The following is a 17,579-nucleotide window of genomic DNA, read 5'->3' on the forward strand; positions in this document are numbered from 1 at the left end:
CCACCCGGCTGAGTTCCTTGTAGCTGGGAATTTATGGAAGGGGATGGGGGCTTTATCAACTGTAATGAAATGGCAGCAGTTATGTGATCTCACAATGACCTCATCAGAGGCATGTCCATCACTCGTAGATGTTCCAAAGCCACCTCCAGAGTTGTGATTAAGATGAAGGGACTTGGTGGTGAGGTTTCAGCATAGGCTAGAGACAGAGAGAGTGAGGGTATGTGACAGTAAATAAAGGAGCTATATTTCCTTTGCCCAGGTCACAGACCAGTCTCTATACAGATTGTCCTCTGAGCTGTAAGCTGGTTGATGTGAAAACTCTTTTAATAAAAGAGATAAATTATATCTAAAACATATTAATGACTCCCTGATGTTCAGAGAGAGCTTGAGATTTGTCCCCTTGAGTGTCAGAATTCGTCAGAATAGACCTGTGACAGCGGCGCCTGCGCAGGACACAGGTCAAGCAATGGAAGCAGTTGGGACCTGTGTGCATAGGCATGCATATCTGCTTAAAAGTAGATATCTCTGGCTTCAGGATCCTCTTAGTGCTGAGGTTTATGACAAATTCCACCTACAGTGTAGACTGTGTTTGATTAATCTCAGCTCCTTCAAAAGACAAGAACAAGGAGGTAACACAGCTGCCCTAGAATTTTGTCATAGTCCTGTATAGCCAGGGGTTGGTTCTTGGATCAGTGCCCCCAACTGTGCATCAGCAGACACCGTGGCAAGTCTCTCAGCCCTGCTGCCAAAGCTCTGATACACAGTGGTTTTGTGTGCTAAGTTTTGGCCACTCCCTCACCCCAGGGAGATCTGTGGACACTGACAGGCCACTCCCTCACCCCAGGGAGATCTGTGGACACTGACAGGCCACTCCCTCACCCCAGGGAGATCTGTGGACACTGACCTGTGGATCTTTGGCAGTCGAGCATTTTGCATCCTCCTCCCTCCCAGTTTTGTAGTGCTCTAAAGCTATTTATTTAATAAAATGTAAATGAATTATAGCTAAAAGAGCCAACCTGGGAACCTTAAGTTTTCTCTGAATGTGGGTACAGCGTCTTTGGACCCCAACATAACCTGCTCACCTGCAAATGGCAGATTGGTGTCTTGAAATCCTGTGAGTCAACAGCCAAAGGCCATTAGACTCATTTGGGAAATGTGGGATGGAGCCTGACACAGCCAGCTGCACCACATCCAGAGATGCCAAGGGTGCTGTGACATCCATTTAAGGCATCCTACGTATTCTTCCACACAACAGACAGGTCAGCCATCCCCAGGGAAATGGACACTGTGTCCCCTCAACTACACAGAATTTATGGCCCTCAGCACGAACCACTGACCCAAAACCTGGGAGACAAGGCCCTGAAGTCTTGGGTCTGCTCGAGACTGGGGACTGCGGCACCAGATCACAGACCTAGGCTTCATGCCATCGCTAATGAAACCTAGCAGTTTCACAATGTGGCCTTTTTATGTACTGTCCTCCCATCCCTCTGATGGAAACCATTTTAGAAGCAGCACCAAGGCTCAGTTGACCCTTCCGATGTTTGTCTGCTGCTGAGAGAATAGTAAGAAGCTGGGTTGCAGTAAGCCTAGTGATGTGGACTGTCCAGCCTCACGGACCTCCTGTCAGCCCAGGTGACTGCGCAAGTTGACAGTTCTCAGTTTCCAAGGCAAAGTAATTCTTTCCAGAGGTTCTCATTCAGGTTTTTGTCTTGTCCCTTATGTCAAAGTTTGTCACCATTTTCAGGGTGACAATGAGAGTAGAGGATGACTTTGCCACGTCCCATCCTTGACACTGCAAAATGAAGACTGAGTCATGGCATAAATGCAATTCTGAGTCTCAGACCAGCTCTCTTCCAAGCCCTAGCAACACACGTAGTTCAAAGATGTGCCTTGTGTGCCTGGTGTGCGGAGTGGTGATTCAGGTCGGAAAGCGAGTCCTTGCAGTGCTCTCAAGCACCATTCCTCATTCCACACGTATGGAATGTGCCTGACTGCTTTATTTATTATTATTATTATTATTATTGTATTTTAAAATCATTTTGTTGGGACATCTTACAAGTATAACATTCCATAGTTAAATCACATCAAACAGTGTTGTACAGTTGCTACCACAATCCGTTTCAAAACATTTTCTTTTTCTTGAACTCCTTGATATCTGCTCCCCATTTATTCCCTCCTTTGCCCACCATACCCCGCCCCAGGAAACCTTACTTTCTTTTTTTCCATATCTTGCACATCCAATATATCCACTCACATACAATTCTGTTGTTCGATCCCATTGAGTGGGGTTATTCAGTCATCAGTGCTCTCAGCTCCCTGTTATCTCCTCCCCCCTTCCCGTACCCTCAGGGAACCGTTACTCCATTTATTGTTTCTGAAGGGTTATCTATCTTAGCTTTCATGTATCAAATGATATTAAATATACGATGAACCTACATCAAATCTGATATGATTAAAGAGGCAAAACAAATAAAAACCATAATCATAAGGGGAGGGAATATTAAGGAACTAGAGGATAATTATGTAGTTCATCAGTGCTATACCACACCCTGGATTTATCATCCCTTCCTGTGTCCCTTCTGAGCGTGACTGTCCAATTACCAGAGGGGCTGTGATTTCTGGGTCTCTACTACATCCATGCCCCTTCACATCAATTTGGTTGCTTATCTTTTGAACTTCTGATACCATTTCTCCTCAACACCTCATGATCACACAGGCTGGTGTGCTTCCTTGTGGGCTGTTTCTTACCTGCTAGTTGGGCACTTATTTAACTGCAAAGCATCTAAGACCCCATATGCTATTAATAACCAGGCACCATCAGCTTTTTTCAACCACATTTGCTTATGCACCCATTTTGGCTTCAGCAATCATCTGACCAGTTTATCGAGCAACACACAGACTTACTGCCATCAAGTTGATGCCAACTCATAATGACCCTATAGGACATGGGAGACCTGCCCCTGTGGGTTTCTGAGACTGTAACTCTTGATGGTGGTTTCAAACTGCTGACATTTCAGATCACAGTCCAATGCATAAACACCATGCCACCAGAGCTCCTACATATCCTGAAACCCAGCATTATTTGTGTGATATAATAATGTGGAGGAGGAGGAGGCCAATTTGAAGTCTTTAGCTAATAAACAGGCCATGAGGTGTGTCTGGCCACCTTCACACACAGTGAGGCTCATTCCCAGGCATCACACTGCCCAGAGGCATGTGTCACCAGGTCACCCCACTTCTTCCATCTCCCCACCTCCTCTATGATCCTGGCATCACCAGGGAATAAACTTGAAGTGAAGTACAAGGGGGCCTTACATTCATGGACAATTCCATTATCTTTTTCTTCCGTGTTCTGGAGGTTCTTTGAAGTCCCATCACACGATATCACTGCCACTTTGTAGGAACTTGAAGGGTGTGATGGGCTGCAGGAGCCTCCTGAGCAATCTGTTCTGGTGAAAGTGTGAAATGGTTCTAAATGAGTGTTTCCTAACGTGGGCAATGCTGCCCCCTGGGGGGCACTGGAATAATCCGTGGGAGCTGCCAAAGCAAATAACCTACACCCTATCCTGGATTAGGGATGGGCTATTGTATAAAAGTTAATTGCCAGAGGGTTGCTGGGTAACTATTTTTCTGAAAATTGGACAGCTGACCAAATAAGTTTGAGATCCTTTATTCTACATGGATACAACATAGCAGATCACCAGTGATGCGTGCTGTTGTACGCCAGTGTGGCAGGACTCCACCATCACTGCCTTTCCCTTGAAAAAGCACATGTAGAATCTGTGCTTTGTTGTCCCTTGGGAATAGGAAAGCTGTAAGAAACCTGTAATGTCCTCACTGAGCTAAGCTGAGATTTCCTCTTCTTCGCAGGCTTTTTCACATGCGTTACAGCTCCTACTCCAGTGAGCCTCGAAACGGAACTCATGATGGAGCAGGTGAAAGAACGTTACCAAGACGTCAAGAGCCAGCTGGAGACGAAGGTAGGTGTGAGGGGTGCCCGAGGGGGAGCCTGGGGCTTCCTTTTGTGCACAGAGAGCCGTGCTTAGTGCTGACCCTTCTCCAGGCAGCTGCCTTGGATTTCTCTGGTTGGTGAGCGGGGGCACTAAGAAGACAGTTTGAGGGAAATACAAGCAGAAATGACTGTCAGTGCCTGGCCCAAAGTCGCTGGGGGCTGGCATGCTGAGTGCAGCCCTGCCAACTGCTGTGCGGGAATTCACAACACCTACCTCATTCTTAGCATAACTTATCCTTGGCTTTGCCTCTCGTGGGATGTTGCATAGTTTCTCAGCCAGGATTACCCTGGCTGACAAGGTCTTCTCAGATGAAGTTAGCTCCTGCCTCTCCTTAGATGGTGACTAAGAGAATGTCCGCACACAGTTGCCATGTGCCGCGTTCTTTCTACTTTCAGGACTCAGAGAGCCAGCCACCCTGTTTCCACCGGGACCTCTGAGCTCCTGGTTGCAAGTTACTTACCTAAACGGAGCTTGCCAGCCAACGGCCAGACAATATCTTCTCCCACGGGAGGTTATCCAACTGGTCCAGACAAGGCTGTGCCTACATCTTGAGCACTGAGTCTTGGGGATGTCACCGCTGCCTTTTCATCCCTGACTTCTGCAGGCCTCAGCTCCTTGGCATGCCCGACAACCTTGCTGTTTCCATGTCATATTGTCAGGGGCTAATGTTTCTCTTTCCCGGTAAACTACAAGCAGGAAATTGAACTAATGAAGAAAAACTTTGACAAGGAGAAAAGGGAAATGGAGCTTATGTTCAAAAGTGAAGTCAGCATGCTAGAGAGGCGCTCCATGCACAGTCTCAGGATGCCCTTTGCAGCCTGCAGGGGCAGCTGTGGGAGATAAGGAGTGGGGGCCCACATTGCCCCAAGGAGTTGGCCACCTTAGCTCAGTGGCCAGACGAGAAGCTACGCCTGAGACACCAGCACGGACTACCACAAATCAGGTCTGCTGCCCTGTTTTCTTCTGGGTCCTCCTTCAGTCTGAAGTTCTTCCCAAAAACCCACATTAGATATTTAATTCAGGAAATGACTCAACTGCAGTGCATGCTAAGTGGGTAGTTTTTCTCTGGCCACAGAGAGGAAGGTAGGAAAAAATAGGGCTTTGTATGAGTTGTTTTAACTTAAATTAGAAATATATATATTAAAACTTAAGTTATGAAGTAATTTAGTTTGTAGACTACTTTTAACACATTCATATTTATTTTCTGCCTCAGACTTCTCTGTAGCAAAGGAACAAAGTAGCAAAGCATCTTCCTTATTTAATGTCATGTTCTAATTTTCCAGTGCACGTGGTAGCATGTGGGCAAATGGAGAAAAAGGCTAAAAGCTCCTTTGCAATAGGGAGGCAAGTTATCTGCGAAGGTAGCTTTTCAAAGCTGTCCTAAGCGAAAGGAGCCCTGCTGGGGCTTTGGGTTAGCATCAGGCTGCTAACTACAAGATTGGTGATTCCAACCTCCCAACTGCTTTGTGAGAGAAAAACAGACTTGCTCCTCCAAGAAGAGGGACCATCTGAGAGCCTCGGCAGCAGTTTGCTCCATCCTGCAGAGCATAGGAGTTAGAATCGGTTTCATGGCAGCGAGTTGCTGTGTCATCACAAAGAAAAGCAATGAAAGATTTCTTTGGAAAACTGAGCGTATCAAGTAGGTTTCACTTAGTGGAATGATAACTGGTTGCTGCCAGCCCATGCCTATTTATCATGACCTCACTCTCCCACAGAGAATCTTGGCCCTCGCCAACTTGGACACCAAGCGGGCTAGAGCCCTGCTGACCAGACCTGCAAAGCCTCCTTGGGAAGCATTCTTAGCTGGGAACATGGCTCGGGTTAGAAGCGGCACTACGATGACCACAGTGGACCAAGCCATCTCCCGTGTCCTGTGACCTGGGGAGGTTGATGATCCCAGAGCCAGTCTGCCTTTCTGTCATGGTGCAAGGGAATTGAGGCAGCTTGAGTATGGGCAGTAAAGAAAATCCTGGACTACTGAATTGTACCCTCTTCTGTACCCTGCCTTTCTGTTCCCCAAAAGATGACCACACAGTGGCCTCAGACCTGGGCGTTGCAATAACACATACTGCCCACTAGGATGATCCAGAGCTTCCTCCTGAGAATTTTGCTTCATAGTATCTGAACCTGTGAACTGTCTGGTAAAGGGCGGGCTACTGTCCAGAACACCTTATAGACCATTGCCACTATTCCCAAGCCCTCTCAGGCTCTAAGAAGCAGCAAAGGGACATGTCTGGTCCCAGGAGTTTCCTTAACTGGCTGGAAGGCTGCTCCCACCCCCATTCCCACCCCATGTCATGATTGTGAGTCGAGCCATATTGCATGACTCTGATGAGCTGAGTTACTCTTGTTCTCCCAGGCTGACTGCTCTCAGCTGGCTGCTCTCACTCCACCTCAGTGTTATTTTCCTGGGGCTTCTAAAGGCCTCTTTCCTAGATGTTTAAAATACTTTTTAGAGTAATTTCGACTAAAGGTACTTTTTTTTTCACTAAACTTTAGGCCAGTACTGCCCAATACAGCTTTCTGTAGTGATAGACATATCTTGTGTTTGCCTGCCCATTACAGGAGCCACTGGCCACATGGGGTCACTGAAAGTGACTGATGTGACCAAGAATCTGAGCTTTGATTTTATTCCATTTTAATCCGTCTAAATGTAAATTTAGTCCCATTTTCAAGTCGTGTCTGCTGCATTATCAACTAGATCCTGTGCATGCACTCTCTGAGCGCAGCTGGCACGAGTAGCGAGGAGTTGTGCACTTAGAACGTGCGCTTGGGCAGGCCTTTCTAACCCTGTGATACATGTGACATTCGTGTTTCTGAGCCAGGTCCATGTGAAAGTTTCTGTAGAAAGGGGGCAAAGGCTGAACTGAGCCAGAAACTCCTGTGGATGGAAGCAGCGCACTTGTTACAGCAATGGGACTGTAAAAAGAAAAAGATGCTTCAGAGGCAACTGCAGCTAGTGACAGACATGGGAGCCCAGCTGGACTTGGACAAGGGATAGAGAAGAGAGGCAGAAGGAGATGCTAGCCCAGTGCAAGAAGCAGCAACGCAAGTTGGGTGGGGGGTGGAGGGTGGCAGGGAGGGCTGATGAGTAAAGAGCAAGCTAAAATTTGCAAAGTGTTTGCACTTGAAAAGTTAGAAACCACATATAGGAAGCAATTAAAAGGGCTTTCCCTGGAGGCAGAGGGGCTGAAAGCCTTCTTGAAGGAGGGAAAGGCAACTGCCTCCAGGCCTGCTGAGGTCCACAGAAGTCAGAAAGGAGACGGGACCAGCAGGGTCAGAACGTGGAGAGGCTGAGTTCCTGCGTATGCCAGGGAGGCATCTCACTGCAGATCCTGTCCAGAGCCCGGTCCCGAGAGCAGCCCCACAGCCCAGAGGACCCTCTGCATAGCTCACTATCAGGGCCATCCCATCTTGGTGAATGATATAGAGGTGGCTCCTGCTCCTTTAGAGACATGGGTGATCTATGCTATCCCCTAGAGGGGCAAGGCCCATGTTCCTGGAGAAACCCGTACCTTTGGCTAGCAGCCTTGCTGGTCAGAAGCAAAGATCATCTGAGCAGCAGGAGTCCAAAGCCACAGAGCAGCCCTTACTGGACATGGCTGGACACAAGCTGCCCCTCTAGGAGCCTCTGTGTCTTGGAAGGTGAGCATGGGGTAGGGACCACTAGGACAGGACAGCAGAAATTAGAAGATGCTGTACCGATAACAGAAGGTAGAAACTGTGCTGGAGAGAGAAAAGAATGACATGAAAACCTGGCTCCTACAGCTGGAAGATAAGCTTCTGGCTAGGGAGAAAGAAGCAGACTCGAGAGAGAATAACAGGTTTGCCCTCTATCCATTCTTAAACAAGTGGAACTGAGTCATCTCAGTCCCTGATGACTTGATTGCATAACCCCCTTTCCTCCTAGCAGGCTGGTAGACTCGGCACCAGGAGAATACCACGTAGCCCAGGTGTGCCCAAGCTTACAAGCCCAGTCTGGCCTGTACTCGGGCCGTGGTGTTGCTAGGTGCTGTGTGAATGCGAAAAGAGAAATTTTCCATACAGAAACCCCCAGAACTTCACCAAGAGGACTGCTGTGGCTTAGACTCAGGTTTTCACTATCTCTGTCGGCAGGAAATCTGTGCTTGTCTCACGGGGCCCACGAAAGACTGCCCTGAACCCCATTTCATTCCTTTGGGGTCTCTGAAGGTCTCTGCCTGCCAGCTCCAAGCACCTTCCTTTAGTCCCACTGTGTGTATTTATTGAAAGTGTCCTTGGCGCAGATCTACTGCTTCGTGAATTCTGTGAGAGCCCCAAGAACTGACTGGGACACTCGGATGTTGGCCGCAGAAGCCAATGCCTTCTAGAGAAAGCTGAGCTGAGAGGGAGTTCTTAATTCCACCAGCTGGGCAGGCTGCTTGAAAGGCCACAGGTGGAACTGGCCTTCTCGCTTGAGGACTTTGGCTGGCAAATGCTCTATCTCAAAAGCCTGGGATATAGGAAGGCCTTTCCCAATATTTTCCATAGATGGACCCATGTCCCTGAGTGGCTTAAAACAACACAGATTTAATATCTTACAGTTCTAGACGCTACAGGTCAGAAATAGGTTAAAATTTAGCTAATTTCTTGACAGCTTAGTTGCATGTTAGCTAGAACTGAGAGCTAAATTGTACTCTAATCGAGGTGTCATCAGGGTTGTGCCCCTTCCAAGGGGTTCTAAGGAGAACCCATGTACTTACTTTTTCCACCTTCTAGAAGCCACTCACATTTCTTGACTCGTGGCCTCTTCCACTTTTCAAAGCGTCCAATGGCTGGCTGAATCTAAGGCTGTGCCTCTTCTGCCTCTTTCATTTAAAAGGACCCTAGTCTGTACAATAGGCCCACTAGAATAGTCCAGAATAATCTCATTATCTCACAGTCAGCTGATCAGCAGACTTAATTTCATCTTCAACTGTAATTCCCCTTAGCCATGTAACATAATATTCACAATCGGGAATTAGAACATGAATAATGTTTTACCAACTGCCATCGAGTTAATTCTGACTCATATCCACCCCAAAGGGCAGAGTAAAACTGATCCCTAGGGTTTGTGAGGCTATAAATCTTGATAGAAGCAGAAAGCCCCATCGTTCTCCTTTAGAGCAGTGAGTGGGTGGGTCTTTTAGCTGCTGGCTTTCCAGTTAGCAACCTAGAGTGAAATGCAGATGAATACAATACCAACTGCACCACCATGGCTTCCCAGAACAGTCTTTAGGAGGTCATTAATCTGCCAACCACAGTAGTGATCTGGATGTTTTTTATCTCTGTTACATTCATGATCACATATCTTTGGTGTATTTAGGTGTGTATTTTTTAAAATATTCTAATGTTATATGCAATAAAAAAGTGTACTGCTATGATTTTATAAGAAATTGATCAGATCGTTTTACCAGCACCCAAAACAAGAAATAGAACCCTCCTGGATTCCCCACACATAGCCAGTATCCTGACTTCTAACTCCTTAATTTTGCCTGTTTTTGCACTTTATATAAAAGAAGCATACCATCCGTCCTTTATTACCATATGTTGCTTGTGAGATTCTTCCATATTGTTGCTTAGAGCTATAGTTATTTCATTTGCACTTTATTTTTCATTCTCTTGCCTGCATTTTTCTACTGCTATGAAAGTTCTGGGTCAATGCAATATGTTTGTATGGAATGGAATTTTTTAGATTTTAAGATATAATAATGTTTACCTTTTTATTGACATAAGAAACAATGTGTCTTGTGCAAAACTCAACTACAACTCTTTTTTTTAATGAAGTTTTTATTATGAATTAAGGTTTACAGAGCAGATCATACTTTAACACTCTGCAATTCATACATATTTTGATGCCATTCATTCATTCCAGTCCCCTTAATATACCCTCCCTTAGTCCACGACTTCCCTGTTTTCTATGTCCTTTTCTCCTCCTTTCCTAGCCTTCTGTCTTTGGGTGAATGCTCCCCATCTCATTTTAACGGTTGACTTTTCTAACACAGTAGTGAGTTGAAGTCCAGACCCAAGGGAGCACGGTCTTAGGGGCGCTACCAGACGCTGTCTGACCAGTAAGCCTGGTTTCTTTTAGGATTTTGATTGACAGGTTCTTCTTCTCTTTCCAGGACTCTCTAGTGTGATTTTATGCAGAGCTGGTGTTGGTGGCGCCAGGTATCACCCCGTTCTTCTGGGCCCAGGATTGTGGAGACCGGTGTTCTCACTGTCCCTTCGACTAAGTGTTTTCCCTGTGTTTGTTTAACTGCCACCCCGCTGCTCTGCTCTGGACAGGGAGAGATCAGTCCTTGCACCCTAGACGGCTGCTCAGAGACCTTTAAGACCGCTGCTACTTACCAGATTAGAATGTAGAGCACTGTCTTTGTGAACTATGATATGCTAATGGATCATTTTGTCCCCTGCAACTATTGTGATACCACTCCCCCAAAGCCCAGTACCTTATTCCTTCAGAGTATCTGCTTATATTTAAGAAGTTGTCATAATTTTGTCCTCTGTTCGCCCCACCACATTCATGGATATATTTGCAGTAAAAGTAAATATACAAATACTCTCTTTTAAACACACACACACACACACACACACACACACACACACACACACACATATATATATGTTTGTAAAAGTCTCCTATCTGTTCAGCCTGTGTGTATGTCCAAGTACTCACTTGTAGATTCCCCAATCCCCCACTGTTGTAGGAATTTGAATCTAACAGTGTTTGCGTCTGTAGTTTCTCACTCTTGCAAACTACCGGTGTACTCGCCTGCCTGCCTCCATCGTTTCTCCTGTGTGTTGCATTCCCCTCCGCCCAGGCTATCACTTGCCTGTGTTCTAGCCGCACCTTCCCCCCCCCCTCCTTTCCATCCTCTGCAACCATCAAGGAATGTTTTTATTTCCATAAGAAAACTTACTGTTGATTTTTTATAGTGGTGGTCTCATACGATATCTGTCCTTTTTGTTTTTGACTAATTCCACTCGGCGTACTGTCCTCCGTGTCCATCCCTCTGTGAGGGCTTTGCAGGTGCATCGTTATTCTTCGACGTTGCATAGCATTTCATTGTGTGTTTATTGCACCCAAGTTTGTTCATCCATTCTTCCACTGCAGGGCATTTAGATTGTTCCTGTTTTTTGCTATTGTGAATAATGCTATGATGAACATGGGTCTGTATCTATTTATTTGTGTGATAGTTTTTATTTCTCGAAGACACATTCCAAGTAGAGGGATTGATGTGTCATGGTATTTCTCTTCCCAACTTTCTCAGGGTGCACCATACTGCCTGGCACAGTGGCTGCACCATTTCCCAGTTCCTCCGGCAGTGTATGAAAGTGCCAGTCTTTCCACACCCTCACCATCATTTGTTGTTATCTGTTGTTGTTTTTTTTAACCTTCCAGTTAATTTGGGGGGTGAGGTCGTATCTCATTTTGATGTGTATTTCTCTAATGGCTAATGATTAAGAGCATTTCTTCATATATTTTTGCCCCCCTGAATGTCTTCTTTGGTGAAGGATCTGTTCACATCCTTTGACCATTTTTTAAATTAGATTGTCTATCTCTTTCTGTTGAGATACTCAATTTTCTGTAAATTTTAGAGATGAGTCTCTTGTCCAGTATGTCATTGTCCAATATGAAATTCCACAGCCTTTGGCTTCTCTTTTGACTCTTGGTGGAATCTATTGACACACACAATTGTCTACGTTTTCGGAGCCCCTAGTCATCCATTGTCTTCTGCTCTGAGTGTGTTCTCCATTACTTCTGTGAGGGCAGTTACATACTTGGCTTCACATAGTCTCTTAATTGTTCAGCAGATAGGATGAGCAATCTTCAGTGTATCTGCGCTCCAAGCAGCCAAAAGTAGAATTCAACCTCCACCTAACACAGTGTACACACCTAGAATCAGTCTGTTTCCCATACTAGAGCCAGAGTGACCATTTCAAATTTCATGTCCCATTTATTTGACAGCCCTACTCTAAACCCTTTGCTGCTTTTAAAGTTCCCATGACTTCTTTTTCTCTATTTTTCCCTTAGTGCCCCATGAGATCAAATGAAGTCAGATGAGACATATTTGTGCTTGATACTAGAACATAATGCATAAGATAAGCATGGCAAGGTTATATAGTACCTTGATTACTTAGATTGGGAAAATTAGAATCTAACAAGATGCCAGACAAAGACGTAGTTGGGGGGATAAATATCGACATGTGTTCAGGACAGAAAGTATGGGTTCAAAGCTCATTAGGGATTTTTTTGTTGGTAAAAATACTTGCCTGTCATAAATCACTTGTGTTGTCTTGGCAGAGATTCTTTAAGAATTGTTTGTCAGGAAATAATGTGGCCCAGGGTAGCCTTGGTCATGGAGTAGATAGTGACACCTGTCTTTCTCTGCTGAGGTATTCACTGTGCATCAGGCCGCTCCATAAATCAATATGTGTTTCTTCCTCAGTTTTTCCTTCCAGTGATGACCTTGGAGTATAGCAGGTGACAGTCTCACTAAAGAGGAAAATGTGTGCATATATTTTAAGCTCTGGTCATTCTTGTTTCTTAGATCCCTGCCGGGATTCACTAGCAGGGAATAGCTTTTGGAATGCCCCAAGGTCTCACATTCAGTATTACGCATTGATACCAACCATGGGCACATGGTTCCCAACTTACTTCTGATTGTCAATTGTGCTTGCAGAGCCGAGCTACAGAGGCTTTCTGAAGAAAACACATCATTGACAAATGAATTGGGAAGGATTCAGCAAGAACTTAAAGTTGCAGAAAGAACAAATGATGTACAGAGGTAAAGGCTTGTCCAGGTTCAACTTAGGACCTTTGAGCTTGTGACCCAGTTTTCACATAGCAGAATGAGTGGTTTCCTCTCAGTAAAGTGAGTGTAGAAGTTACTGAGATAGAAAGTGGGGCGTATTCTCAAATCAACCTCACTTTCCAGAAAGCCAAGAGTGGATGAACCTAATTGGTCTCTGACCATGACATGACACATATGTAAAGGGCCCTGGCCTACCTCCACATGCAGGCAGCCCCTCTCATACCTGAATGCCTGGTCTCAGACGTAAAAGGTAGAACACGTATGTATGTGGCAGCATTGACCACCCCACAGTGAGCAGCTGCTACACCCATCCTTCTTACCTCTGCCATCGTGGCATACCACCTTATTCCCTGTATGAAAGTACTCCGCATCACACCTGATGGTGAGGACAGGTGGACATAGTTTAGTACAGTGAAATGATCCTAGGGCCTTCCTAGACAAATACAATATCTATGTTCATGACTCAGTAATAATTTCAGGTGGACTTTTCACCACGGTTTATATTTGTATGTAGATATCGGCATTAGGGGTAGGTCTGGGCCCTAGGACACTGAGGCAGGAACAAGGGACAGGGAGTGGAGTGCTAACACTGGTCAGTGAGTTTTCACTGCTGTAGCCATATCCAAGGGCAGTCTGCCTTTTGATTTTTCTTCCAAATAAGAAGTTCAAGATAAAGTCAACTCTGACCTGCTGCGAGCATGGAGCATAGTTGATGGAGTAGCCATGACGGTCAGAATATGGATGGCAGGGGAAGGGACCAGCGGGGATTTGCATCATTACAGTTCTGAAATCCAGGAGGTCTTCCCTTGAAACCATTTTCTCCTAAGTTTACTACCAGACTCCATTCCCAGCAGATCGCAGTGAGGGTAAGATGGTTTGTGTTTGTGTTGCTGGGTGGCTAGTTCCATACTTTGCTAAATCCGTAGTGATTTGCTTGACTAAGGATTGCCACGGAGAATGCTCCTTTTGTACAATCTGGCAAAATCTTGCAAGCGAAAACTAAACCCACTCTCATTGAGTCTGTAGAGGGTTTCTAAGACTGAATCGTTAAGGGGTGTGGGAGGCTATACCATTGACCTTGGCAGTTACCAGCACAAACCAAGGTGACACCTGGCTTTGGTTTCACCCTCCCTGCTGAAAATTTTCATTTCCGCCTCAAAAAGAGTCACCTGACGAATCCCATCTGACCCTAGACCAAGGATGGGACCAGCTTTGTTCTCATGTAAAATGCATTGGAAAGGGGATTATTGGAGATGCAGTTAGTTTGAAATTTGGCACCTTGTCTTTTGATCTCTCTTAAGTTCCATTTTTAATTTGTTCCAGTTTTTAATACTTTCTGCTTTCTTTTCTAAATGTTCTTGTCTGTTTTACTTTGTTATTGTTAGTTGTTTCTGTTGTTTTTAAAGTATGTTTTCCTATAGATGAAGTCCAGAATAGGTGCATCTATACAGACCCTAACTGGATTAATGGTTCTTTGGGAGTTTCACACAGTTGGTTAGAAGGAAATGGGAAGCTAATAACGACGAGTACAAGAATGAAGAAAATGTTCCAAAACTGATTGTGGTGATGATTATACAATCTTGATATGATTGAACTATTGAATTGTATATATGTGAATTATGTATCAATAGAACTTTTTTAAAAATTAAAGAATCGCCTGAGAACTTTGCTAAAATATTGATTGTGATTCAGTATATTTAGGTCAAAAATTCAAATTATCAACAGGGGTTGGAACTGGAATGAATCGGTTTGAAGTCCTAAGGGTAAACTTTCCTAAATTCTTCTGGCTTTAGGAGCTTGGGATCAAGATTGAACCATCACCACTATTATCAATCATAGCAGTAGCAGTAGTGTAGAGGGATCTGGGCCGTAGAATATGAGGGGAGGTAGGGGTGGGCCTTTTTGTCCAAGCCATGGTGGACTGTTACTAGAAGAAGAAAACACATTAGTTGGCAATGATATTGTTAATTTTGCTTTTTCAACAGGAAAGAAATTGATATTTTAAAGAAAGAGAAATATCAGGCCTGCCTTGAAATGGAAATGATCAACAGTCAGGTTTAGTATTACCACCTGATGTGAAGCTAATGAACTTTTCTTTCTCTCTTTCTTTCTTTCTTTCTTTAAAAACTATTTTCGAATATTATAGAGGACTTTGTTCCTCAACGATTTCAGAATGCAGTAACTACCTCCCTTGTCAAAAATCAGAAAGTTCGTGTGGATACATTACTGCCGTCAGGGACACCCCATTTTGGTGCTGCCAGCCATCCTGATAATTCTTAGAATCACATATGGCATTTATATCATGTCTTCTTGTCTCTTTCTCTCGGTCTATTCTTTATTTTGGAGACCATGGCACTTTTGAATATTACATGCAATTGTTTTGTTCCGTGTCTTGAAGTTTGGGTTTGTCTAGTCATTGATAATAATTAGATTGAGATGAGGCTTCTTTGGCAGAAGTACAAGAGTAAGAGTTGTGCAGTCATCAGCACCATCAATGTCAGAACTCTTCCTTCTTCCACTCATTGTTAGCTTCCCACTTCCCGCATCCTCCCTGCCATGCCCCTAGCCAACTATCACTCCAGTTACTGTCTCTAGAGATTTACATAGCCTGGATTTCATACACAGAAAATCACACAAAGCACAAACAATGACAAAGCAAAACAGAGAAAAACCTCAGCCAAAAGAAAATATAAAATGTTAGAAACTGCCATCAGTTAGAACCTCCTTGGGAATTCAGCCAGTCTCAGCCAGAATCTTAACAGTGAGACACACTTTCACATAAACTAACAAGTACTAGCAGACCCCTTAAAATCCCCTTTTTTAATTTATCAGAAAACCACTATAACCAGAACACCACATGATTATTTCTGTCACCTAAATCCTACTCATGTATTCCTATCTCCTATTCCTTCTACCCAGTCAGCTCTATCATTTCTCCCTCATCTCAACAGAATACAATTTCCAGCCCCTATCTGAACTTTCTCCACTAACCCAAAGAGCAAGTCCTGTCCCTCCCTCCTCCACCTACTCACACACAATCCAGAACCTTACATACCATCTACATTTGGATCACTATGCCATGCAAACAACAGTCAGCAGTAGTAACCACAAAAAATCAAGATAAACAAAAGTCAACAACTGAAGATTACGCAACTTCATTGGAATACACAGAAAGTGAAGACCTTAAATTACCAGAAAGAGAATACAGGTGAATGATGTTTGTGACCATACAAGAGATTTGGGGATCAATTCTGAAAAAAGGAAGAAAGTGTGATACTAAGAACCTCACACCCCAAAGAAACCGAGAAACAAAACAATGAGATAACAGAATTAAAAAACATTGTATGAGAACTGAGCAATACCGGTGTTCATCGCAGCACAGTTTACAATTGCAAGGAGTTGGAAACAACCCAAATTTCCATCAACAGATGAATGGATTAAAAACCTATGGTACAGATGTGCTTTACATAATTGATGTATGTATGGATTGTGCTAAGAGTTGTATGAGCCTCTAATAAAATGATTTAAATAAAAACTATGGTACATACATACACTGGAGTACTACACATCACTGAAAAGCAGTGATGAATGCATGAAGCACCTTGCCACATGGGAAAAACTGGAGAAAATGATGCTAAACAAAGTAAGCCAAGCACAAAACACAAATACAACATGAGTCCGCTGAGGTAAACTTAAAAAAAATGCAAAAGGGACATAAGGAAAAAGCTACTGTATACAAACATTCCTGGGGTGAGGTCCAGGTAGTATGGCAGGGGCCAGACCAAATCCAGGGATACATATGTTAGACAATTAAAAAGGTGTGGGGGGGGGGAAGAAAATGAAATAAATGGGTAGCTGGGGAACAGGGAACTAACCCATCCAAAGGGAGTGTCTTGTTCATATCGTCGCCGGGAAAGAAGGACCAGACTTCTACCCCATGCTCCAAGATGTGAATGCAACATACTGGCATGAAGCAAGGAACCAGTAGAGAGGTCTGAGGGGTTGGCCCCAATCCCAACTACATGGACAGCAGCCCTTGCCCCCAGAAGAAAGTACTTCAGAGGATAGCATTGAAGCTACAGCTCCGAGAGAGGGACATGTCTGATCAGAGCAAATCGAAGCAAATGAAGGGGGAGGAAGAGAGACTGGAGCACATCCTGGCCCACCAAGCCTTAAGGACAATATCCCCACTAAGAACAGCCAATGCACAGAGAGGACCATATGGCTGGTCCCACTATGAGACAGGACATCCCCCACTGACCCATAGCCCTATAGGGGACAACACTGGAGACACAGTGTGGGAATTAGACCGATCTGACCCCACCACACTGAGGCAAAACATGAAGGGCATGCAACAGAACAGCAAGGGGAGCAGAGCAAGGAAGTCCCGAGGCATTATCAAAAATAGACTTTGGGTTCAGAGCATGGCACCCCATCAGGCTCAATCAGCAAACACTCGCAAATGTCAACAAACAGACCTTGAACTATTGACAGGCTTTTCTTTTTTTTTTGTCATTTGTTTTTTGGTGGTGGTGTTTTGTTTTCTTTTATTGCTTTGTTTTGTTCTGTCTTGTTTTTGTGTATATTATTATCTCTGCAGGTCTATCTAGATAAAATAGGTGGGATAAACAATCTGGAGGAGAAAACAATGGGACTGACAGTTCCAGGGGGACATGAGAGAGGGGAAGGTTGGGGAAAAGAAGTGGTTAACAAACCAAGGGACAAGAGAACAACAAGTGATCCAAAATCA

Source organism: Tenrec ecaudatus, unplaced genomic scaffold (genome assembly GCF_050624435.1).
Source record: "Tenrec ecaudatus isolate mTenEca1 unplaced genomic scaffold, mTenEca1.hap1 Scaffold_1484, whole genome shotgun sequence".
Taxonomy (NCBI): domain Eukaryota; kingdom Metazoa; phylum Chordata; class Mammalia; order Afrosoricida; family Tenrecidae; genus Tenrec; species Tenrec ecaudatus.